General features: G+C 44.7%; 1 long non-coding RNA gene across 1 annotated transcript; it reads right to left on the bottom strand.

Annotated features, from left to right (window-relative positions):
* Positions 1–5,999: 5,999 nt before the first annotated feature.
* LOC130681078 (uncharacterized) lies at positions 6,000–25,552 on the bottom strand. Its single transcript, XR_008994148.1, has 3 exons — positions 24,672–25,552; positions 24,332–24,453; positions 6,000–6,175 (listed from the first exon to the last, which is right to left on the bottom strand). It is a non-coding gene; the product is annotated as an uncharacterized LOC130681078 (long non-coding RNA).
* Positions 25,553–26,056: the final 504 nt, after the last annotated feature.

The following is a 26,056-nucleotide window of genomic DNA, read 5'->3' as shown; positions in this document are numbered from 1 at the left end:
GTCTCCCAGATTTTGAATCTTCAGCAAATTGAGGGTCAGAAAAGAAATGGGTTAGAATTCCTTAATTCCAGGTGTGCATTAGTGCCTTGCTAGATTACTCACTTTAGCGGACAGAGTCCAGTTATAATACAACATGACAAATCACAGGCCTTGGTGATGATTTGACACCATCAACATAAAAAGCCTCAATGCCATGAGCCTACTGAGTGTAGCAGACAATGTTGACACCTGACCTAGACCCCACTGGTGCCTTTAGGCTACATGTGTGCACCGGGCTTCTGTGCACGTACAATAGCCAGCCAGGGGAACGCTCACAGAGGCTGACCTTGGCTCATGGAGCTGGCTTTGCTCACAGGCTTGGAAAGTCACAAACTCCTTGGAATTAATGTCTGCTTCCCACCCTCCTCCCGAGGGTGGCTCTTAAATGGCTGACAGGTACAGGAGGAGGAAATCCCCATCGCCCTTGCCCCAGATTCCCAGGCACAGCTTGCCTGCCCAGTTTCCCCGATGAGAGTGGCTGAAGCTCCCTCTGTGGGACTTTGCCTGGAGCTGCCCCCTTCTTTGGCATCTTCCTCTGCCCTGCTCCCCCGCATCCTTTTCTCCCCTGGGAGCCTCACTGTGCACCTGAGGCCTCATGCCAGGGTCTGCTCCGGGGTCACCTGGGCTTCATCAGCTCTGCCATCACAGTCACCCCTGGGGCAGCATTTCAGAGGCAAAGGCAAGAAAGGGTAGACAGATTTTGGAGATCAGCCCCTGATTAGACATACACTTTGCAGATAGATCTTCTCTCCCATTCAATAGGCTGCCTTTTCACTCTGTTGAGGGTTTTCCTTGCAAAGCAGAATATTTTTAGTTTGAGTCCCTCTTGTCTGTTTTTATGTTCATTGCCTGTGCTGTCAATGTCACTCATGAAATGCGTTGCCAAGACTGATGTCATTTAGTTACTAGCGTTTCCCCCCCCACCGCCATCTTCTTGCAGGGTTTTTACCTATAGTCAACAGTAATGTATTGCACACTTAAAATCTGTTAAGAGGATCTCATGTTAAGTATTCTTAACACAATAAAAATTTATTTTGAATTACAACTGACACGTAAAAGCCCAAAATAGACTGTAATACATTAAACCCATCCCAGACCCTACCCTCAGCAAGCTTACTGATATCTGTAGCTATATTTATACATTTCACAACCTTTCTTTATATGACATATATGCATACACACATGTAGTATAAAGACAGAGAAAATTAACCAGGAAGAATCAAATCTCTAAAGGCTAAACTTGCAGCCTGTCTACTGCAGAAGCATAAAGGAACATGATTCCTTCTCTCAAAGGAAAGTTTGTGGGAAAACAGTCTGGCGGCTCCTTTGGCATTACTCTTAAAGGGTCAGAGCACGCCTCAAAAAATCAGAATCTCCCTTCATAACCACCTCCTAGGGATGTGACATCCATGAAAATATCTAAAGGCGTGTGTGGTTATTTCTATTTGGGGACCGCTCCTTGGGAGGAATGTGTTCCATGCACTTCCTGCAGTGAGAGGTTGTGAGGAGCAGAAAGACTGTAGACACAGATAAATACGGGTTTGGATGTGACCTCTCCTCACTACTTCTCTGGCACTGGGGCCCAGATATTACAGTGTTTGTCTAAAGCACCTAGCCTGGTTCCTGGTACAGAGTAGCACTCCCTGAAGCTTATTTTCTCTGTCCACCGTACTCTCTCTTTCAAGGATTCAGGCTTAAGGAATATTAACTAACTGAATAGAGAGGCTGAGAAACAGTCCAATGGAAGGGACTTTTGGAGACAGATGCTTGGTAAGCTCTTTGAAGGCAGAGGCTCACTCTGTTAAGTATTCAGTAGGGTGTCAAGCCTGCTGGAGTTACCCATAAGCATTTAAATAATAGTTGCCTAAGAACTGGACTTTGGTCTCAGTTTCTTTGGAGAGGCCGCCACCTGGTGGACAGCTTTCAAAACAGCACACCTCTGAAACCCGTATGTTCCTAGGGCCATTTAAACCGTGGCAATTTTATCTACTACCATTTATTGTTCCTGGGAGCCCACACAAGCAACGATGAGTTCCCAAAGACGCGGAAAGGGCAATTTAGAAGGCAAATAGCAACTTCTAGGGTACTAAAAAGATCAATGCGTTTTCTTGCTCTGAATCCTTCACCTAGAGACTCCACCTTGTCATGTAATGGCCCTCAGAATTACAAGTGAAAATTAGCACCTGAAATCCTCAGACTTCAAAGCACATTAATCATCTCAAAAGCAGCCCTAAACTAATCCAAGTGATGAGGAAGAGACAAAGGCCACACTGAGTTCTCTTGGTCCATTAGTAGCTGGCCTGGTCAGCAGGAAACCCTAGAGCTCTGCTCTCTGCTGCTCTGAAATGTACCACCGCCTGAGCATTCTGAGATCTAAGATAAAAAATCAGTTTTCATGGAAACACACTTGCAACATTCACTGATTCTCCAAATGGCAGATACATTGGTGACACAGAGCAGAAAGGAAATTCTAAATGGAGGCAGGGCAGGGGGAGTCCTAGGTTCCCATTAAATGAATCTATGATAAAATGGAAAGAGGATAGCTTTAAAGGCCAGATGACTCTGGATACAAGTCCCAACTGTGTAATCTTGGACCAAATATTCAGCCTTTCTGATTTCCCCACATCTGTAAAATAAATTGATAAATGTTCCTTTCTCTAACCCCCGCATGGCCACGTGAGTTACGGTTGCCACCTCCCCGCCACCAGGACAGGGATAGCCATCAGCAGGGCTGATGTTCGTAGGTAAACCACATCATGCGTTCGAGCAAACTTTTGGGTTTCGTTTATGACTACATGTCATGATGCCCTGCCTTACTCAGATCATCACCCCCATTTCACCAACTGGTTGTTTTCACAATGAGTCCATGGAAGTCTAAGGTCAAAGAAGCACTTATTAAATGATGCCCACAAGTTTCCTGCACAGAATTTTCAATCAAAGCCAATAATGTAAGGAAAGTGCTGTCCGCTTCCATCAGTTCATTTCTGCCTCGGCTTCCTGAAAGATCCCAGGTAGCGATTGTGATCAGCTCCACTTGGGGGAAACCTGCAAACCTTTTCAGCTCATTGGCCCAGGAAAGGCAAAAAGGGACTTGAGTAGAGCTCGTGTGATGTGGGCCGACCTTTGCCTTCCGCCTCCCTAAGCAGTTATTTCCTGCACGGAAAGGAGAAGCTGGAAGGATAATATCTATGTCGGTGGCAAAGGCCCTCACCTTGGTGTTAGGTAAAAGCAAATTGGGTTGGGAGGCTAGGGACACTGAGACAATCATTATAATGTCCTCCCATCCCACGAGCAGAACGCACACCACGACCCTTTCCCTGGCTGATCCCAAGGGTCTTTCCTCATTTCTAGAGATGGTCAAAGATGCCAACAAACTCTTTTCCTGCCATATTGGAAAGCTGGAACCAGTTTCACAGTTGAGATCCCCTTGCTGAAGTCTGATTAGGTTCTTTGTATTATCCTTGAACAGAATCCCGAGGGAGGGCTGGCAGTGGGAACCAAGCCCAGCCGGCTACCGGAGAGGAGCATCAGTGGTGAAAATCCGCAGGGCACATGAAAAACCTCACGAGAGCCCTACAACTAGGTCTGCGAATCCCTTGCACAAGTGGCTTCACTTGGCCTCGGTTTCTTATACTACAAAATGGGGGTGATATTCCTCACAGCAAAATCCTGTAATGAAAAGTGAGATTACACACTTCATTTCTGCAAGTTCATAAAAATGCACATAGAAAATGAGCTCTGAAAAGTGCTCACTATAGTGCCCGACACAACAGGTGCTCCAAAAAAATGGCATTTTGTCTTTATGATTATATGTAGAGGAAATTTGGGGAAGGCAGCTCAGCATAACCATTTCACACATCTGGTAAGATCACACATCTGGTCAGGCCGGGGTTTGGATGGGGCCTGACGCTCAGTTGTAAATCCAAAGCTCATGCCCTCTTCTCTGGAGCAGGGATCCCAAAACTTTGGTGGGCATCGGAATCTCTCAGGAGGCTGGTTGAAAGTGAACGTTCCAGGGCCTCATCCCTGATTCTGATCCAGCAGGCCCGAGTGGACCCCGGATTCTAATGTAAGCAGTCTTTAGAACTTATCCCATAATTCCTCTCAATGTAAAGCACTATGCACATATTAGCTATTAGTAGTAGTAGTAGTAGTAATAGTGTCCCTGTTACCATTAGTTTTTACCATATAACAAAGGTTAGAAGGAAGGTGAAAGTTCAACACAGCTTGTTCAGAGATTAAGAGGAAAGACGGTCAGGCAGGTACACACACACACATCCACACATACGTCAAAAGAAACTTTCATCCTACTCACTCCAAATGGTGATAGACAGTCAGTGTACTAAAACTCCGTGGACCTAATAAATGGAAAGTTAAAGTATGTCTGGTGAGTCCATAATTTTGACCATAAAAACTGTTTAATCTCTCAAAGAGTCTCTGGACTTTAGGGAGGTTATTTTGATAACATTTGAAAGATTGGGGAAGTGACATTCATTCATTCATTCATTCAATCATCAAACATGTGCTGCTGATCTATTTTGTGTTAGGCACTGGGATAAGTGTGAGGGATTCAAAACCAACAAGACTAGAAGCAGCACAAAGCCCTAGAACTTGTCTGCCCTGTTGGGAGAAACAGACAAACGTAAGTAAATCAAATATCCCAGCATATGACAAATGCTATGAAAGAAAAAAATCTGGGTGCTAGGACAAAACTATCGGGGGTCGGGGAGTGTCGGCTAGAATGCTCTTTCTGAAGAACAGACATGGAAGCAGTGTGAGGTGCTCGGCTGTGTGGGAGCCAGACGGGGGACCGGCAAGTGTGGGAGCCAGATGGGGGACCGGCAAGCAGGCCCCGAGGTGGGAAGGAGCTTGGGGGGCTCGGGCAAGGGAAAGCAGCCCTGGGTTCTGTCTGTGCAGGCCAGGCAGAGAGAGACGTGGGGCAAGGCTGGAGAGGGCAGGGGTTCCCACAAGGCCCCAGGGGCCCTGGTCAGGGGTCTGAGTTTTATTCTACGTAGGCTGGGACAGCCACTGGAAGCTTTTGAGTGGGAGAAAACATGATCAGGTCTGCCTCCTAAAAGAACCAGGCTGGCCACCGGGTGGGGAATGGACTGAAGCGACCAGAGCAGAGGCAGGAGCCCCATGGAGAGCTCACAGGGAGAGAAGGCAACATGGGGGCAGGCGTGCCGGGCTCGGCCCAGTCTCTGCCCTGCCCTCCTGGTTACATGTGCACCACTGCCCTCAAGGCCACCCGACATAAAGCACCTGTTGGCAGTGACAGACCACGAGTCTGAAGACCTTGTTTCCCCCTGCCTTCTCCAGGCCAGGCTGACTGCAGGACAGCCTCTGCCCCCTGCAGCTCTTGGACCTACTGAACACAGTTCCATTGAGAGGGAGAAAGAGCTTCCAGGGCCACTCCCATCGCAGGCTCTGCCTCCCACTCAGGCCAGGGCCACCTGGGTAACTAGCCCAGTTGCTCTCAGGGCACAGGAAGGGGGGTGGTGACTGTAACAGGGCTTCTGGAAATGTCTGAGACATCTGTGGCTGTCTCACGGGGATGATAGGTGCCACTGGCATCTACTGGGTCAGGCCAGAGATACTGCTGAACACCCTGTAAGATACAGGACAGTCCTCTCAACAAAGAATGGTCTGGACCCAAATGGCGACAGCGCCCGGGCTGAGCAACTCTAGGTGAGCAGCTCATCCAAGCATCATTTCTTCTCCTAAACAGCCAGTGTCTCCCAGAGCAGTTCCTGAAGGGGTAGGATAAGGAAGGATTCAAATCCTTGTAAACAGGACAGGGGAAAGGAAAATGGCCAGCATTTACTGATATCCTGCTGCATGCAGGTCACGGCACTTTATATGCAACTCATTTCCTATTTGTGTGGTGCTTCAAAAAATTTTTTATACAACAGATGTATAACAGATGGGTGTTTTATTACTCCCATAGGAGAGATGGGAAAACAACTGAGATTCCCTCTGGACAAAGCAACCTTTCAAAAATCACAGAGCTGGGATTCGAACCCAGAGCTCATGGACGCCAGGCACGGGGCACTTCTCTGAATTCCAGAAAACCTCCCAGGTCAGCCGGAAGGGAAGCAGAGCAGCCAAGACTGATTGCAGGCGTCTGCTGTCATGCCTGGGAAATGTAAATGATTTAGATATACAGGGTTCATCATGATATAATTAGAATAATTTAGATATACAGGTATATTATCATCCTGTCTGGTTTCACAGGCCTCCCAGATGGAACTCCACACCTCCCCTGCCCTCCACGCTCTACACCCACCCCACGCCCCACAGCCCGCACCCCTTCAGGCTCTTGCTGTTCCAGGGGCAGAACCTCCTTCTCCACCAGAAGCCAGTCCTTTCATGAGGCTAAAGGTGAAAGGAACGAATATCATTTGACAACCAAGTTCCTCAAACAAAGAAATGCCATTATAGGCTGCGTAAAAGATACAGAGGCAACACTCAACCAGCATGTCCTGATTTGATGCCTACTGTGTGCAAGGCTCCATGGTAAGAATAGTGAGTGTAAGAAACAGTCTTCAGGCCTCTGTCACTCAGTATAAAATGCTTTAGTCAGCACATATTTTAGCCAAGCTGAATGCAAGGCTTTGAGGCACCAGGACAGATGGAGCAGGATGATCCCTGAGCTCCACGGGCCAATGATCTACAAGTGTTAATTTCTAAGTGAAAGTGCTACTGAAGATCATGCTGAAAGCAGCCCTGAGTCAGGGGAAGAACAGACACTGTCCTGTGTTTGATGATTGAATGAGTGAGTATAAAAAAGAATGAGTACCATTCAAAAGGGCAGCTAAAGTGCTGGGAAAAGGGAGGCATAGAAGTGAGGGGAAGACAGCCCGCAAGAGAGAAACCGGGAAATGTTTAGTGGCAGATTGGCCCTTAATCTTAACAAAATACAAGATGTATGGGTATGAAAGACCTGCATCTTGGGAGAGAGTGAGTCAGAGTTCTGGGAAAATGCCTTCTCGGGCTGGAAGGAGTAATCTTCCCAGAGGTGAGAGCCTTCTGGACAGAGGGAGAGACGGGATGCAGCAAGGATTGGTCGAGTGCCACAGGGGAGACTGTGTATTTGGAGCCCTTCACCTATTACCCTCTTTAGAGTCACAAGAACTATGAGGTAGGTGCTTTGATGGACCCAGTTAACAGATGAGAAAGCTGGGCACCCACCTACCATTCCAGCAGGTAAGCAGTGAGGCCCAGGTGGGATCATACGCCCTTTGGCTCAGAGTAGGTGACTGAAAACTACAGTGCATGGGCCAAATCTGGCATGTCACCTGTTTTTATCAGTAAAGTGTTACTGGAAAAAAGACATGTCCGTTTGCTTGCATATTGTCCATGGCTGCTCCTGGGCTATGACAGCAGAGCTCAGTGGTGTGACAGAGACCATATGGTCTGCAAAGCCCAGAATATTTATGATCTAGCCCTTTACAGAAAAGTCTACTGACTATGGCTCCATAGTTCACTCTCTTGGCTTGGGTGGCCCGGCAAGTCCCGGGCTGGCAGCACTGGATGGAGCCCTCTGCCTGGGGGACACTGTCAGCCCCTCCCTCCTCTGAGGGGGCAGAACTCAAGGGTCTTCTCAGGACATACAAAGCCCTGAAAGAAAGCACATCCCTGAGTGCTCGAATTCCCGTGGCATCTCCACTATTTATATTGCAAACACCACAAGCACTCATTTTTCATGCTATTTCAGCTGAAAACAGCCATGGCAGGACCACAGTCTGGAGATCAGGGATGGTGGGGGAGAGCGTGTCTGTGTGGCCCGGCTCAGCCGCCCGTGCCCCAGGTTGCCTGTCCCAGGTGCACTGGGCCCAGGCCAGGCTTTCTTCTGGGATCGTGGGCCAGAGGAATGAGGGGAAGCCGGGAGGGCAGAAGGTACTCGGCTGGGAACATTGCCTCCTCTGATCTAGGAAAGCATGAAAACCCAAGCTGGCATTCACATACTCACCTTGTTCGACAGCCTAACATGGGTCATTAATTGAAATAAAATGAAACAAAATGGAATCCCGATGTTAGCATATATTCACTCGCATGAAATCCAGAGACAGATCACCAGATGCAAATGCATCAGAATATTAGCAGTAGTTCTTTAAGGGGTATGGGGTTACGTCGTCCTGTCTCTATCTCAATCACTTGGTTTGGGTTTATTTTTCCTTCATAGCACTTAGATGAAGAAAAAGATTTCTAAAAAAAGGCAGGTAACATCATAACTTAGAATTGTTTTGCGTTTCTCCTAGTAAGAATGTTAACTCCATGACAGGCGGTCTTTGCTGTTCACTGTTACATTCCCGGTGCCTGGAACACAGCAGGGAGCATAGTAAGTGTTCCATTAATGGTTGTTGATTGAATAAGTGATTATATTTTTACATATGTCAGATGATCCACAAGGAATACAATTATTGTTTTAATTTTTTTTAAAAGCACATTACCTAGAAATATGTACCAAGTATTTATTGACTACCTACTATGTGTCCACACCATTTTCCCTTTACCCCAGGAAGCCTTGCATGGAAGAAAATTCATCACAAATATTTAACTAATGGCTCATGAATATCCCAGGCCACGCAAATTGTGCAAACCACCCCCACCATGGTTACCACCTACTTTGAGAATAATATATAAAAACAATTGAGTAACTACTCGTCTTTAAGAGCTTAAACATTCCTATGAGGCCATCTTCACAAACCGTGAGTGTCTGGAATGCATTTTCCTGGGAGATAATAAAACTGAGCTGCAACCAAAGTGCAAAGGGGAACTCAAAGTGGTTTTGGAGAAAGTTATCGCAAGTCATCGTGAGGCCAGCAACTGGTGTGAGTGAACAAGTCAGCATGTGTGAAACTTCCCAGCACAAAGCCTGGCACCCCACACACCTCATCCCACTAGCCACCTTCGAGCCCCAAATGCTGGAGATCAAAGTCCAAGCACAGAGGAGCTGGAGAGCATTGGGAAGGTAACTACAGAGCCTCTGGGGGCTCTGAACGTTAATGCACACTTAGTATTAAGCATGAGATGTTCAGGCAGATCTTGACTCATGTTTTCCCCCTTTCACAAACATGGTAATGAAACCTTTATTTTAAAGTCCACTTATTAATGTTGAGTAAGAAAGGACACCCAGAGAGTAGCCAAGATTGCCAAATAATGACTGGCCTGACCGCACTGCTCAAGTCTGACTTTCCAGGGAAACAACACTGGGGCTCGGTTATAATAATAAAGCCTAAGGCTCGGTGGGTTAACTGGCCCACTCTGGGCCTTCATTTCAAAGATGCCTATGACAGCTACACCTTATCTATACCACATCTGCCAGCTGGTATATTGTAGGAGGAAGTCAAGGGCAGCTGGGAAAAAGAAAAAGACCTTCAAAAAGTAAAATGAGCATTTTTAAGATGATACCACCCTCCACCAGCCATCTCTCAGAACTAAAGGAAACAGACCTATACCATACTGAGCATTGATTGGAGCAACCCTTCCAACCCTGGGAGAATAAAAAAAAGGCCAAATCAAAATAGCAGCCAATGAAATGGATGCCACACTGTTTAAGAAAGATTGCTGAATGCTGGAGTTTTTTAGACATTATCTATTCATTCAAAAATGAGTGTGAATCACCTAGTGTGTGGCAGGCCTAGGTGCTAGGAAGAAAAGACCAGCTCTGCCCTTCACGTCAAGTATGATTAACTCCTAGAAACATGTTGAGATTTGCTAATGGCCTCCTATGAGCCAAGTTTTATGCTATGTGCTTCTTAAATGGCATTCATGCATCCCGTGTTTACAAAGCCCCATGCGTGTGTAATAAGTACACTGTTCTAGGCATGAGAATCACACGGAACAGACAAAACCCCATCCTCACGCATCTGACTGCCGGTCAGTGTGTCGCTGCCCTGCAGACATTATTCCAGGAGAAGGAATGAGAGAAGACGTGACCCATTCAGGGTCACACACCAGTGTGACCTTCAGGCCTTCCTCCCCGCCTCAGGCGCCTGCAGGGGCCCGCTGGCTGAGCACAGTGGGACGGGTTTATTCCGTGATGGCAACTTGTGTTTGTTCTTGCTTCTACACAGACACCTGGTTATTAAACCCACAATTATATTGTCTGCATCTGCCAAAATAATAATAATAGTAATAATAATAACAATAATTCTCCATCTCATTTTTCCCCAAATGCATAGTCCTTTTCAGGCTAATTTCTCTTTCATCAGACAGAGTCAGAGTTAACGAATGCTTCACTTGCCTTTTAACATTGTTGTGAGAAATATTCAGGGTGATCATAATGAAGAATGGCGACCGGCCCTCACCACCTCCCTACTGAGGACACAGGGGGTCGGGGTGGGGGCACGGAGTGGGGAGTAGGAGGCCCGAGTCTCAGGGCAATTGCATCTCACCCTCGGCTTACTTTCTGCACGGTGACCATCGGCTAAGTGCCATCGGAACTTCCGATCCTTCAACGGCAGCCAGAGGTCTGGATGCTATGTCAAATCTCCCACTATCTTGATATTGGCAAGTGATTTTTAGGAACAATTTAAGTGTGTATACCAACATTTTGCTGGCTAAACAATACACATTTTGGTGTTAAATCTGTTACAAGTCTCTGCATTATTCCAAGTGTTCTTTCCCGCAAATACTGTGCATGTTGAACAACATTTTAATATCTTGACTTGGAGTACTTATCAATGGGCTTTCCCTTTCCACGTTTATAGACATGCCATAAAACCAACTATAGACAGAGGAAAAAATGTGCTTATGTCTAATAGCATTAGATTCCAAGTACCAAATATAAGACATTGACAACAAATGCAATAAAAGTTTAGAGAAGAAAAGAGGATTCCAGAATATTCAATCCTTGCATCACTGTCATGGGGGAGAGGAGACTCTTCCTTGGAGTGGAAAGGATGGGTCTAGTTTGGACAGGCCAAAAAGTGGCAGAAAGGCAGACCAGGAAGAGATGGAGCAGGAGCGAAAGCCCAGGATGAACATGAGCAGGTAAAGGTTAAGGGAACGTAAATCCAAGAGCACTGAGAGAGGAGAAGGGGTGACCGGAAGGGGTAGAAGGTGAGGGAAGAAAGTGTCTCCAGGCAACGGAGGCCGAGTACCAAAGGGCAGCGGCCTCCGGCCACCTCTGGAGATCAGGGTAGGGAGGAGACTGCGCCCTGGAGGGCAGGGTGGTTGCTCTCAGTCTCCTGACGTCTGCCACACGTGACACGGTGCTTGGTAAGCAGACAGCTCCCAGTGGTGATTTTAAGGATGAAATGAAGGCATATACATATATGAAGGCAAATTTCATACATATGAAAGCATTCTGACCAACACAAAGTGTGCACGACGTCAAGGGATTATTAATATTGATGAGGAGACAGTTTTCAGTGGAAACTTACAGAGGACTCTGGAGAGAAGAAGAAATTGAGGGTCTCTGGCAGTCGTTGATACTGTTGTCAGAGTTCAGCAGGCGTTTCCCTCTCTAAACAATGGGGGGAAACTTATTCCACTGGTTTCTGATCCAACTGGGGATATTGGGCCAAAAGTGGAAGGGCAACAGAGGCTAGCATGGGGCCCTTTTTGGGGTCTCAGAGTAAAGAGACACACCCTACCCTTCCCCCAAAGTCTCCCCTAAGTAAAAAATGCAATAGCTTTTAATATAAGAAAGCAGTAACTATTATATTCATCAAAAGCTATGGTTCACTTCCAATCACATGACAAGCTTTGGAACTGGACAGAACTGGGTTCAAGGCCCAGCTCGGCCAGTTACCAGCTCTGCCACCTTGGACAACTTACTGAGCTTCTCTGAGCCTCTTCCTAAAGGGACGAGGCAGTGTCAGCCATGTCCATCTCGTGTGGCTTGATGACACGAAGATGGACAGTGACCACTAATTGCCCTCATGTAAATAGCAAATCGGACACAAAATGACCTCATTTCAAGGAGACATCAAAAGCCAAAGAGCTGATTCTGTTGAGTTGAAAATCCCACAAAGATGTCATCCAGGAGTGAACTGGTTCGTGATACTCATCTCTCTTCTGACTCCTCCGGGGCTGCAGCTGCCTTCCTTCTGGGTGTTTCTCTCAGCTGGGTCATCCACAGGTGCCGATTACCCACAGCTGTCCCAGCCACACATGAAAGACCCAGGCACTCCCCAGTGACCTGCCGGCACAAGGTAGTCATTCATCATGTGCTGGAAGCTCAGCCCAGATGCACCATGGAAGGTTAGCCCTTGGTTTTTACTGTGTTGGTATCAGCTTTCCCTGTCCATAGCTGTTTGCTCAGTCCAAAGCTTTGCACTGCTGACAAATGTTTGAGTCTTGGCCTTTTCTTTTTACTGACTTTTAGATACTTGCATTGTTAATCTTTAATTTTCACTGGAAACTTCAGTGGGCAATGAAAGCAAAAGGCTGCCTTCTGCAATGTGCCTCAAGTCCTGCTGGACTGTTGCCTCCAGAAGGGGTCTAGATGTGACGGGCTGCGTTGGGGGAAGAAGTGACATTATCCAGTCCATGCAAAAATTGAAACTGTTATTTTTGGCACTTGCTACCGGCCACACCTGCCAAGGCATTTGGCCCAGCATTGAGCATAATGTCAGCATTTAGTAACGAGCAGGGGTTATTATTATCATTGAATTTATTCTGTTACAGTTATTTCCATGACCTGTATGTTCCAGAAAGAAAAAAGAATACATCGAAGACAGAAAGTAACTTCAAAGTAAAAAACTTTGAAAATAACTGTACAGAAATAACAGCAATAAAAGCAATATGAAGTGTCACTCTTATAGCCCAAGCCTCAGAGTGCTGAAACATGGGTATGGTACAAATTTGTTACTTTCCTTACTGATGTCACATATGAATGGGGACAAAGGAGTGGCATAACTTCTGTGAAAAAAAAAGAACTGTTTCTTCCAGATTTCTTTTAAGTAATTTCCTACATCAGCACCATCAGGTACAACAATCTGTGACCTTGGCAAAGTTGCAAAACTTAGCAGAAAGCTGATTGCTAAACTACATTGAGTTTTTAATAATGTGGATATAACAAATTTATTTAAGATTAATCATACCATATTCCATGGTCTATACATGCCAGGCTTTACACAGCTACTCCCTTACTTTTTCTTATTAGAGTTGTCTTAGATTTAATATTGATAATTCAAAGGATACTTTTGAGAGTAACAATATACACTCCCAATATTTACATGGAAATTGGGAACGCTAGCTGTTCTCTTAATTTTTTAGTCTTGCATATAGTCTGAGAGTTTTGTATATCATCTAAGACTATCCATCTATGAGAGTCAGCATTGTTCCAATTCATGCACAAGTAGGCCATTTAGATAGAATTGTTCTATCCTTATTACATCCTACCACACTTCTGATTTCTAGTCTGGTAGCTTTTAATCACCAACAATGCTTCTTATGCTACACAGAAATCTGAGCAAGGACGGAAGTTCAAGAAGGAAGGACGGTAGCCTGGGAACGATGCTACAGAGCGTGCACAGGTGGACAAGGGTCCTGGTGAGGCAGCCCGACAGCAAAAACAAGCGGCTTGATCCTCCATCCTGTGGGGCTGCCAGCAGCCCTACTCTCTACAACACTTCTCTTCACTTTCCACAGGTCACAGGGGAACATTTCATTCTCCCCATATACCACTTGGTGCTTTTCAAAGTGTCATCACGTCCATTACCTTATCTGATCATCACAATGACCCTGGCTGGGGGACAAATCTCAGAGAGAATATAACAGTGTTCACATTTTACACACGGACCCAAACGTGTTAACTTGTCTGGGGTGACATGACTATCCCACAGAAGCCCTAAAATGAGAACTCAGGTCTCACAGCTTCCAAGACCAGAGGTCTTTTTAGGGGACTCCATTTCCTTCCACTCCTCAAGGACAAAGTAGGGCAGCTCTCTGGATTGATGAACAACCAATAAATAACACCAGAAGGTTGTGTATCCTGCCTAAATGAAAAACTAAGGATTTCTGGTCCAGATAAGATGGGAGAAACACACCACACCCTGCCTCTCCCATTGGCGATAGCGAGAAAACAGGGACATAATGCATGAAGCAGCCCTTCGAGGACTCTGAAAAGTAAATGCTGGGCACACACACTGGGGAAGAAGGTCAGAACTTGAAGTACGGCTGAACCGGTGGTGGGTTTCCCACGGTTTTCCCCTCCCGTATACCTTGGCTTGAACTCAGCCCTCTAGACCTGCCGTGGGCACCAGAGCAGAGCAGACAAAGCTGCAGGAGAAGCCACCTCCTTCTGGCCCGAGGCCCTGAAAAGTGAACTTCTAACTCAGAAAGAGCATGGAAATTTCCCATTTTGTTTTCTCTTTCTTTTCTCTGTATTCTCACGTCCAATATCAATGTTGTAAGGGTGGCGCCACTGACCAGTAACAGGAGCCCACAGAGCCAAAACTCCGGGGGAGAAGAATGCTTCTGTCAATTTGATGGCGTCACAAACCCGAGAGAGTGGAGAGAACCTTCATTTTTCTCTGATTCTCCTACCACTGCCCTTTGACACAGACGACCGAAGTGACTAATCCTCAGTTTTCTAGTCAGAGGACCAAAAGGAGGACCATACGTGTGTTTATGAACTCACACTCACCCCCCGACAGGGCAGGTACCATCTGATCCTCTTCAGCGTGCCAGGGATCAATGAACACACCACCTGCCTGGCCCAGATTGACCACTAGGTGGCGCACAGGCAGGGCAGATCCCAATGGCAGCCCTGACAAGGCTTGAAGACCGAAGAACACTAGAATCCCGGCCCACAGAATGTGCGATAGGACTTGGGCCTGACCACAAACAGGTCAACTGACCACTAAATGAAAAACATCAACACTCGCCAAGGATTTTAGAAAAGACCCGGAGTCTCTCAACATAACATTAAGAAGGTTTCAGGATACCATCCCAAATTACTTAGCATGTTAAAAAATCAGCAAAATCTGAACTCAAATGGGAAAAAAAAAACATTGACAGACACCAACACTGAGCTAATACAAATGTTGAAATTGTCTGAAAAAGGCTTTTTAAAAGCTAGTATAAAAATGCTTGAACAAGCAACTATAAGCACTTTGAAACCAAGGGAAATATAGGAAGCCTCAGCAAAGAAATAAGAGATGCAAAGAAGAATCAAGTAATTTTAGAACTTAAAAGCACAACCGAAATAAAGATTCATTGGATAAACTTACTAGCAGAATGAAGGTGGCAGGAGAAAGACTCAGTGAACTTAAGGATAGAGCAACAGAAATTATCCAATCTGATAATGGAGAAAAAGATTGAAAAAAAATTGAAACAGGGCATCTGTGACCTATGTAGATTGACAAAAGTTTTAACATTCATGTGACCAGAATCCCAGAAAAAAAAAAAAAAGAGAAAAGTATAGTACTGGAAAATATTTAAAAGAATAATGGTTGAAAACGTCCCAAATTTGGTGAAAGACACAACTTGCAGATTCAAGAGGCAGAGTAAATTCCAAAAAGTATAAGTCAAAATAAATCTACACCAAGACCTAGCAGAATCAAACCGTTAAGAACTAAAGACAAAGAATAAATGAATTATCTAGAAAAGAAAAAAACTGAAATGACTTCAGATTTCTAATTAGAAACCACAGAACCATAGAGAAGTGGCAAAATATCTTTAAGGTTTTGAAATTGGAGAATTATCAATACAAATTCCATATCCAGCAAAAATAGCCTTCAGAAATAAAGGTGAAATAAAGACATTCTCAGATGAAGAAAAATTACAAAAAATTGTTTAGAACAGACCTGCTCTAACCAAGTTGCTAAAGGAATTTCTTCAGAGACAAGGGAAATGATATCCAATAGAAATTTGGAATACCTGTAATGAAAAATGATCAAAGGAAAGAATAAATATAATAGGCCATTCTTCTCTTGAGTCCCTTAAAGTACATTTGAAGGTTGAAAGAAAAACTAAAACATTGTCTCCTGGGGTTTTCAATACATGTAGATGGTAAAATGTTGATTTTTAGTAGATAGTCGAAAGCTAAATATGTATGTAGTACATATTAGAACTCCTAAAAACTTGACAAAGACAAAAGAGATAAGAGGCTTAAAAAAGAGTGGGGGGAAAAAGGTACATAATTTATTTTAAATGTTCAAATAACCCAAAAGTAAGCAGGAAAGGGAAAACACACGGTGGAAACGAGACAGACATGGTCCTTACTTCCATGACAACCAAAGAAGCGGATAAGTATCTGCATTTTATGATAAAACGCCTGCAGGAAAATGGGAAGCAGACACTCTGACGCAGACTAACAATAACGGTCAGGAAAGGCCTCTGGGAGGAGGCGAGCTTTCATTTACGAGTAAGAACAGATCTAGGGGGCGGGGCATCCCAGGAAGACCCCAAACAGGAAGCGGATTGGGTGTTAGGGGAGCAAAGACCTCGGGGGGCTGGAGCAGTGGGCAAGGAGAACGCGTGATGAAACAGAGAAGAGAGAGAGACGCTGTGCGAGGTTAGCGGCCACAGTCACCAGGCTGCGTTTCATTCCAAGCGCAGCGAGAAGCTGCTCGGGTGCAGTGCTGGAGAAGCAGAGCTCTGCTGAAGTTTTTTGAGGCGCCTCCGTGTTGTATTCCTCAGCAGCTGCAGCCCTTCGCATGTGCATCCACAGTGCATAAGGGCTCCAACTGGTCCGCATTTTCAGCGGCGCTTGTCTTTTGTTTTGTTTTGACAAACATGAGTCCTCTTATATGAGGCGTCTAACGTAGACAAACTCATCGAAGCAAAGAGCGGAACGGGGCTCTTTAAAGCTTCAGTAATGCAAGGTGACCAAGTTCTAGAGGTCTATTGTTCAACACTGCGCCTGTGGCTGAGCATATTCTACTACTGTGTAAATCTGTCAAAGGTAGTTCTCATGTTAAATGCTCTTATCACAATACAATAAAAAAAATTTCAGTGAAAAAAAAAGAAATGAATATTAGAATTCATCCAAAAAAGGACAGGGAAGGGTTCCTCGGGAGAACCCCACCTACCCCAACCCAGGTGGGAGACTCCTGGGCAGAGCACACACGCCCCCCAGGGTTGGGCTGAGGATAACACAACAGAATGAACAAGGAGCCCCCAGGCAAGAGCCAGCGTCTCCTTCCTCTGACAGCTGAGTGGTCAGCTTCCCTGGGCAGAAATGTGGACAAATCCGGATTACATCGAACAGTCAGGGGCCTTATCTGAAAGGCGACAGCCAAAGCTTGATCTTTGGCCTGCGGGGAGAATTAAAAGGTGTTTATGTTTCAGAAGTAATCAGAGTCAGACATCTCAAAATTAAAATTCTTTGTCAGCCTATCAATATTTATGAATGTGTAAAATTTCCGACAGCCCCATTCCACAATTTCCATGCATCGCAGGTTGAGAGATGTCTGACCTTGGGGACAGATAGCATCTCTCTTTGCCAGCACATTTCTCACTTCACTCCGCAGAGCAAAGTTTACTTAAAACTATGACCCATCATTTGGGTAGGTTACCTATATTCACTTCCCCACTGAAGCCACCAGAGAAAGATTTCTTTACTTAAAACACACCTGGCAGAGCTGAAAAACTCAACTATGGTTCCCCTATACACAATCAACTCCAAAAAGCCACGGGTCAATGAATGATGACTGTTGGATGCTACCGCCAATCTAGTTTGAAACAAAGGCAAGATTTGACTTCAGAATAAAAGGTTCCTAGTCGTAGTTTTGACATTAGCGCAATGTGTGAACTTGGTCAAGTCATTTTTACCTTCAGTGGCTTCAATTTTATTATCTGCAAAACAGTCATGGTGTGTAGACATGTGTATTGTGGGTGTGGGTGTGTGCATGAGTGAGAGAGTGTATGTGTGTGTGTGTGTGTGTAAAGATCAGGTTATCTAGAAGCAAAGCCTGAGACAGGGTGTCAGAGGTATGGGATTAACTGAGGGGTTCTCTTTGAGACACACTGGTCAGGGAGGGGAAGCAAGTGAGAAAAGGGGAAAGTGTTGAACAAGAATCCAGTCCAGGGAAAATACAGCCTTAGCCTGACTCATGACCAAAGAATAAACAGAACAGGAATACAACACACAGATTTGTATGTCAGAATAGTCCCCACCTTGAGACAAGAGGGTCAGTGTTTTTTTTTAAAACCCCTTATTAGGCACTGGGCTGTATCCACGAGGGAAACAGTGATTTCTCCTGGGTAAAGAGGCCATTCTTAGGTGGTGATAATTCTGGGGAGGAGGCCAGCCATGAGCCATTAGCAATGAAATCCACAGGAGTTGGCGGGGATGGACACACAGAGCCCAGAAAGGAGAGCTGGACAAGTCACCAACCTGTATGTTGCATACATATGAATGAGAGCACACTGCACACATATGGATGGAGCGAATGAAGGCGTGTGCGCACACAGACCCAGACACACCGGGGGAAGCTGGTAAGCGGGTGGGTAGAGAAAGAGGGAGGGTGACTTCTACTCTCTCTGTTGGCCTGTGATGTTATTATGAGAACAAAGTGAGATAATACTTGAGGAAATAGAAACTCGTGCCTCATGCTTTCCTGTGGAGGTGAGTGCTGCCCCCAACCACCTCAGATTGTTTCATCATCCATGTGATAGCTCGTTAAAGCTGTGGTTATGTGTTATGTGGTGGCTATTTTCTCTGTGCGGAGGATCACATTGCTAGCAACTCCCAGTTAATTAGATCCCATAACAACCTTGAAACCTCAGGGCTCCATCAAAAAAGGCATGATTCAGCTTGGATTTAAAGGAAACAAGAAGAATGCATAGCTGCTGCACTGAAGGAATCTAACATTGAAGAGAGAAAAAGCATGAAAATGGGGGCTGGGGGTGTCCCAGGCTATGAGCCAAATGCCCTGATAGCAGCTGGGCTCAGCAAAGAGTGCTCAACTATCTTTAGCCTCTATTTGTGTATACTGATTTCCGGAACAATATCCTCTAATTATGGTGTCTAGGATTCTATCCTGCCCCCTACCCTTCCTCTAGCAGAAGCAGTCATGCCCCACTGTCCAGCACCTCTCCCCAGGTGCTCCTCAAACCAGACAACGCTTCTTAGCTGTCTAAATACGCCGTCCTGGAACTGGCTTTAGCTTCAACATCCATCGGAGTATCCTGCTCGTGGCAAAGGGCAGCTCTTGCGTCCTCCCCTCTGCAGGCTGCCCTGTGGCTTTCTGGCGCCAGCTGACATCCAGCACAAAGCACTGGTACCACTTTTGCTGTTGTTTTCAGAACAACACTGCAAAGCACAATTCCATCTCAGCGGCTCATGGAGTGGGAAAACGAAGTTTATAGCCTATTCTGGTAACCCATGGCTACGTAACAAGTCACTCCAAAACTGAGTGGCTTAAAACGGCTCCTGTAGTCTTTCTCAGGATTCTGTGGCTTGGCTTGGCTTGGCTAGGGTGGTGGTTCTGCTGGTCTTTCATGCCTTTGCTGATGGCTGTTGGGGCAGGTGATATCTGGAAACTCAACTGGGATGCTGGCTGACGTCTTAGAGCATCTCCCGAGTAACAACATGCAATGGGGAGGAAAGACATCAGCAGGCTAAGGAGAGGGAAGGGAATGGAAAGATACGAATACCTGTATCTCATTTTTTGAAACAATGAAAACCAAGCCGCAAAGCCCAAGCACCTGCCGAGCTGCCTTTTGCTTCCTTCCTTTCCACCACTTCTCTTTCCATGACCTTATCAGCCAAGGTCGTGGGGTGAAAACTGAGCCAGAAATGATAGGAATCAGTGAACCACCTTCAGGCCCCACCTTTGACACACAGTTAACGTCTAAATGCACAAACCCACACACTGTGCCACAGTGGGAGTGAAGGAACAAGTTTATGGAGACGCTTTCCTGAGAATGGTAATTTTCTATCTGAGAATCCGAGTCCTCCCAGGAGCCCCTAATGTTTCCCGGAAGACTCACTGCTGCTCTGCAGTGTCTCCTGTCCTGGGTCTCCAGCCCTGAAAGAGGTCTTGGAATACTCCAAGTCCAATTACCTTTCCCAAAGGGAGTGCTAAAAGGGCTAAAGTAATGAGAAATGATTACACATTTCTGAATCTTCATGGCAAAGGGGGCCCACAGGTGATAAGACAACCACAGATTTTCTTGCCGGATATGGCGTGTCTTGCTCGCCTGCCCTATCTAAAATAGCGAGCTAATCACCTTCTGCTCAAATTTAATTTTCTCTGTGCATTTCTACCTGTCTGATAGTATCTTTTTTAGTTCATTGTCTGTCTCTCCGTGAAGGCAAAGACTTTATCTTGCTCAATGTATACCCCCTTAATTAGCACCTGGTACACAGTAGGCACTCATTAAATACCTGCTGGATGAATTAACATTAATTCAAATCCAATGAAGTATAAGGCACTGTAATATTTGCTCTGTGCAGTTGTGCTATGCAACATGAGAAGTTATCCTTCACTATATTGCAATGCACATTAATAACTCTAATGCTCAGGAAAACTACAAGGGCATTCAGAGCACAAAAAAATATCGAGAGAGCACAGAAAAAAATCAGGGAAGACTTCATGGATTTAGGCACTATCACGTGATTAACAGAGGTGTGATTCAAACAAAATGCAAGCACCCCATGGGCTTGTTGTGACTCAGGTACTGTGTGAAATGCCCATCATTTGAGAATCAGACTTCCTGACTCTGTGACCTTGGATTATTAACTTGTACTTTGTGGAACTTGGCTTCTTCCTCTATAGAATAAACATCTCCACCTAGATAATCACTATGATGCCTTTCCATGCAACTAAGGGGACAGTGAAGGAAGGAGCAGGGTTTGGGCACTAATTCCTCAGTCAGCGGAGGCATGCGTAACAAAGTGGCATCAGATTAATAAAGGTTAAAACACCCATAACCAAACTGTCTGCTATCAAGACCTAACCTACCAAGGTTGTACTCCATGGAGTTAACTGTAATAAAGAGAAAATTGGAAACCAACTGGAAATTTTTTGGAATTACTCATTTTAAACTAATTCAGACTTAAAGAAAAATTGCAAAAACTGACTTTCCATATACCTCACCCAATTTCTCCTAATATTTTAATAGTCTCTTTCTCCTTAGTGCTTTAAAATGTAACTGGATTGTATCTAGTTATAGGTCTTTATTCTTTCACCCTGCTTTTTACCTGGTGTCTTTACTCAGCACTAGAAAATGGTTTTCTATTACTTCTTTGATCACTTCCTCTTTCCTTGGTCTCTGCTCTCTCTTTGGGGAACTCCCAGCCACTGGGAGATCATCACATGCTTTACTCAGGGGAACTAACACCCAGACCAAATCTCTATAAAGGTCTTTCAGTGCTCACCCTGATTCCTGCTCCTCCTCCAACCCCTTCTTCCTCTGTAACCTAGTGAGCCCAAGCCAGGGATGTCGCTGACGCTCCAGGGAAGAACAAGTCCCAAATTTAACCCGACTGTTACTGTCTTGTCTTAGGTGTGCTCTGGGCCCCTTCCTCCAACTCTCCTTTGATAGGTAAATGATAAACTTATGGTACATCTGTGTCATGGAATATTACACAGCACAGAAAAGGAATAAACTACTGATGCCAGAAACCAATCAGAGATCTCAGGGAATTACGCTAAGCAGAAAATCCCCAGCCATGTGTACATACTGTATGATTCCATGACAAAATTACAGACATAGAGAACAGATAAGCAGATGCCAGGGATGGAGGGGGTAGCATGACATGGGTGTGATTACAAAAGGTAGCACAAGGAAGATCTTTGTGATAATGTATACACCTGCGTCTTGATTGTGGTAGTCGTTACCTGAAGATACACACATGATAAAGCTAGACATCTACATACAAACTCAGAATACATGTAAAACTGGTGAAGTCTGAATAAACTCTGTGGATTAGACCAATGTCAATTTCCTGGCTTTGACGTTGTGCTAGTTATGCAAGATGTTACCCCTGGAGGACACTGGGTGAGGGGTAACTCCTTTCTCTGATCCTGTATGGAATCTCCCTGAACATTGTTTTTTTATTTGCAACTTCCCACGAATATAATTATTTCAAAACAACAAAAAAAATTTTTAAGTGGGGCCACTGTGATTCCACCTTCATTCCCACCTCTAGATATTCATGACCCACTGAGAGCAGCCTCTGTCATTCTTAGGCAAATGGGGTTTCATTCCTTGTATAATCATTTCAATGGGATTTCTGGAGGCAGAGGAAAGGAAGTCTTGTGCTCAAGCGTGTACAGACAGCAACACTGACTTGGAAACCATGCATATATCTTTTGAATTAAGAGAAACATGAGGGGTCAAAAAGTGGAGCTTCAATCAAAAGCCCAGCTTAAAAAGAACAATATTTAAAGAAAGTAGCCTACATTTAGGACCATGTTAGGGAGAGAAAGTAACCTCCTTTTAGAAACCCTTAGGGATTTAAGCCTTACCCTTGAAATGAGATGGCACATCAGAAATGTGTTGGGCATTGTTGGATCCTGTTAACTGAGCATTTGTAAAATTGCCCTTCAGAATTGCATCCTTAACTTTTGTTGAAGATCTTTCCTAGGAAATGTCCGTATCAAAATGGCAATGAAACTTCTTTTAAAGACATTTTCCCATCACTTACTTAACGTCTCCCCTAAAGTGTATCTATTTATTACTTCTAGTGCAGTGGCTCTCAAAGTGTGGTCCCAGTCCAACAGTGTCAGTATCACCTGGAAATCTGTTAGAAATAAAAATTTCCAGGTCACAGTGATTCAAAAACTCTGCAGATGGGACTCAGATATCACTTTAATAGGCCCTCCAGGAATTTCCAATGTGTGCTAGAATTTGAAAACTATTACTTTAGAATATAATGATGGGTTATTTATTGTTAGATTTGGTTGCAATAAGAAAGTACTTTTTATGACCTAAAAATACAAGAAAAACTATGTAGTTGTGGAGTAAATCCCTAATAAAATTGTGTTTTTTCTAACTTTCTGCTACTGGGAACCTTATATATCATAAATTCCACTTTTTCATTTTGCTTTTGCTGCTAGGACACTCAGAGCCAAGATGGAAGATCAGTCACAGGAAATATATTAATCCATGGAGTTATATAGAATCCTTTCTCAATTTCCTTTCCTTTCCTTACCCCAACTTCTTATTTTAATTTTATTGGATTTTGTTCTTTTGTGGAAAGTAGAAAGTTATAAGTACAGTCAATAAATAAAAGAATCCTTAACAACAGTGGCACTGTGTTCTTATATACTGCCACATGTTCTGCTCTGAGTATGAAATACAGATTGTGCAGATCAAGTAGATGTTACCAGATATTACATTGTTTCAAAAATAGATGACAGAAGAGGAAAATCCAGATACTGTCTAGAAAAGAAAAATCTTCATGTGTAACTCCCAGGGATAATCTTATGAAATAGAATTATTGCCTTTTTGTTTAAATGTAACAAAAGGGATTTAGACTAGATTTATTATGTTAGCCTATTAGCCACTATTGTTCTTTTGGATTCTTGCCTTTGGGTGATGTTTTATTGTCGAGAATTGTTTTCTGTTTCCATCATCTTGAAACAAACAATGTGTATTTCAATTGTCTTATTTTCCCCCAGCCAACACACCAAAACAATTCCCATTTGAAAAAGTCCTTCTAAAATTTTATATATAACTAACAAAACACCAGAAGGTTTAACAATTCCCATGAATGCATTATATTTTGGGCCTTATCTGTGACCCATTCTAACATGTCTTTGAAAAAGATATGGTTAAATAAATGCTCAAATAAAACTTGAGGTGAACAACCACACTAACAATTAATAAATGTTTCTTGAGTGACACTTAAACTGACTCTTTTCTTTTTTAGAAGTTTGAACTTTGGAAGACAGAGAAAAAGTGCAAGACATATGCTCTGAAGACTGAAAACCAACTTGCATAGACTGTTATGTTTCTACTGGACAACACTGTTCTAGATCTCACAGCTCTGGACCCCATTATTCTACTTCCCTTCAAATCTGCCTAATTCTTCTTTGGAGACCCGGCACAATCATTTTCTAGAGGCTGGTCCCAACCAGAGCCCCGACGCCTGGCCAGATCTGGTTCTAAATCGGGCAACTACACAGAACCTTGGGGCTGCTGCCGACCTGCTCCAAATGGTCCCACCTGTTAGAATCCCCTGCTGCCCCACCTGCAGCGGCGCAGAGCCTCTGGGCAGCGCACCCCAACACTCCGGGTTCTGAGAATTCTGCCGGCGCACACCCTATGTATTAGTTTCCTGTGCTGCCACAAGAAATCACCATAAACTTAGTGGCATAAAACAACACAGATTTATTATCTTACCATCTGGAGGTCGGATGATTGGCGACAGACTCACCTGGCTACGATCAAGATGTTGGGGGGATGCGGGGGGTGCTGTCCTTCTTCCTTGGGACTCTGTTGCCTCGCCTTTTCAGCTTCTGGAGGCCACCTGCACTTCCTGGCTCTCGCCCCCTTCATCTGCAAGGCCAGAGCGGCTGGTTGAGTCTCTCCACAGCATGTCCCTCTAAACTGACTCTTCTTCACCTGCTTCCACTTTTAAAGACCCTTGTGATTATACTGGACCTCCATACATGCCTTGTCTTGCCAATGGGTTTCAGCCCTGGGCAAGTTCACTATGCATTCAATGAGACCAAAGAAATGACAGTAAAATGTTCTTGGGGTGAAAAGGTTTATACCCAACTGTGTTCCCACGGTGGCAGGTCAATCACTAAAATCCCATCCACTCAGAGCAAGTCTGCATGCAGCAAGCCGGTCTCTGCCTCTGGGCCTCTCTGTCTTCACAGCCATTCTCTGGGCCTCTCTGCCTGCACAGCCATCCTCTGGCTCTGTCCTCAGTGCTGCCACCACTCCAGCCTCTGCTCTGCTCTCCTGCAGCCCTGCAGCAGCCCTGCCACTGTGCCACCCAGAGCACTGGGCAGGGCTCTTTATATAGAGTCAATAAAAATTCATTGCCCACCTGTGTGTGGTGAGCTAGCCGACCCCGGCCAGGTGAGAATCCCGGCCACAGGAACCTTCATTTCATCCACATGCCTATTTTAAGGGTTGCTGATTGCAACCTTAATTCCACCTGCAACTGTAATTTCCCTTTGCCACATAATGTATTCATGAGTTCTGAGGATTAAGACATGGACACCTTATTCTGTCTACCATGACCAGTGAGCCAACGAGTGAGTAACTGGGTGGCCAGCACACCAGGCTGGTAGACTGCCAGCAGGAGGGTCCAGCTCTGGGTAATGACCGCTCAGTAGGTAGGAAGCAGTCTGTTTTCAGGGTCCTTCTCATAGGCAGAGTGGAAGTGCAGGCCGCACACCCACCCTCAGTCCTTCACCCCTCTGAGCTTCACTCACCTTGCCTACAACATGAAGATACTAGCAGCACCTGTTTCTCACGGTGATTGTAAACATTACTTGGGAAAACATGTCGGTGTCTGGAATATAGCAACAACATAATGAAAAGGCATTGAAAGAATGAAAACATAGTATTACTACTAATAAAAATGAATGTATATTCCAGGGTCACTAAGATACTAAGTCTAGAGACATAATATTCTAGAGTTGAAAGTACCTGGCAATATTCAAATGGAAGATGAAGGGCTGGGGTTCAGAGAGGGGAAACAATGGCATTCAGTTTACGGCAGAAATAAGATTAGAAATCAGCACTGGGTTAGAACCCACAAGACTCCTCTCTTCAAAACCACCCAACCATTTGTCAGAATGTGATGCCAGGGAAGACCTTCTGCACTTAGCAGGTGGGTGCACACTTCCTTCAAGCCCTGTTTGCACAGGGAAGCTGGTCTTTCTGACGTGTGGAAGCCATTCTCTGCAAGCTGATGTCCAACTATTTTTTAAAAATAAAATTTCAGCAAGTTTCAATGATATGTGGAAAAATTTCACCATAAGTACAAAGCATGATACATAACTGTATATTCACAGTAGCAGCCATTACATAGAAATCAACATTTTATTTGATATGAAATTATTATAAACAAAAAATTCTAACTGTTTATTTTATCTTGATGTTGTGCATGGTGGGTGGTTTTTATTTTCTTCTATCTTTTCTA

Source organism: Manis pentadactyla, chromosome 15 (genome assembly GCF_030020395.1).
Source record: "Manis pentadactyla isolate mManPen7 chromosome 15, mManPen7.hap1, whole genome shotgun sequence".
Lineage (NCBI taxonomy): Eukaryota > Metazoa > Chordata > Mammalia > Pholidota > Manidae > Manis > Manis pentadactyla.
Note: the sequence above shows the minus strand (reverse complement) of the source record. Positions and strands in the feature narration are given on the sequence as shown.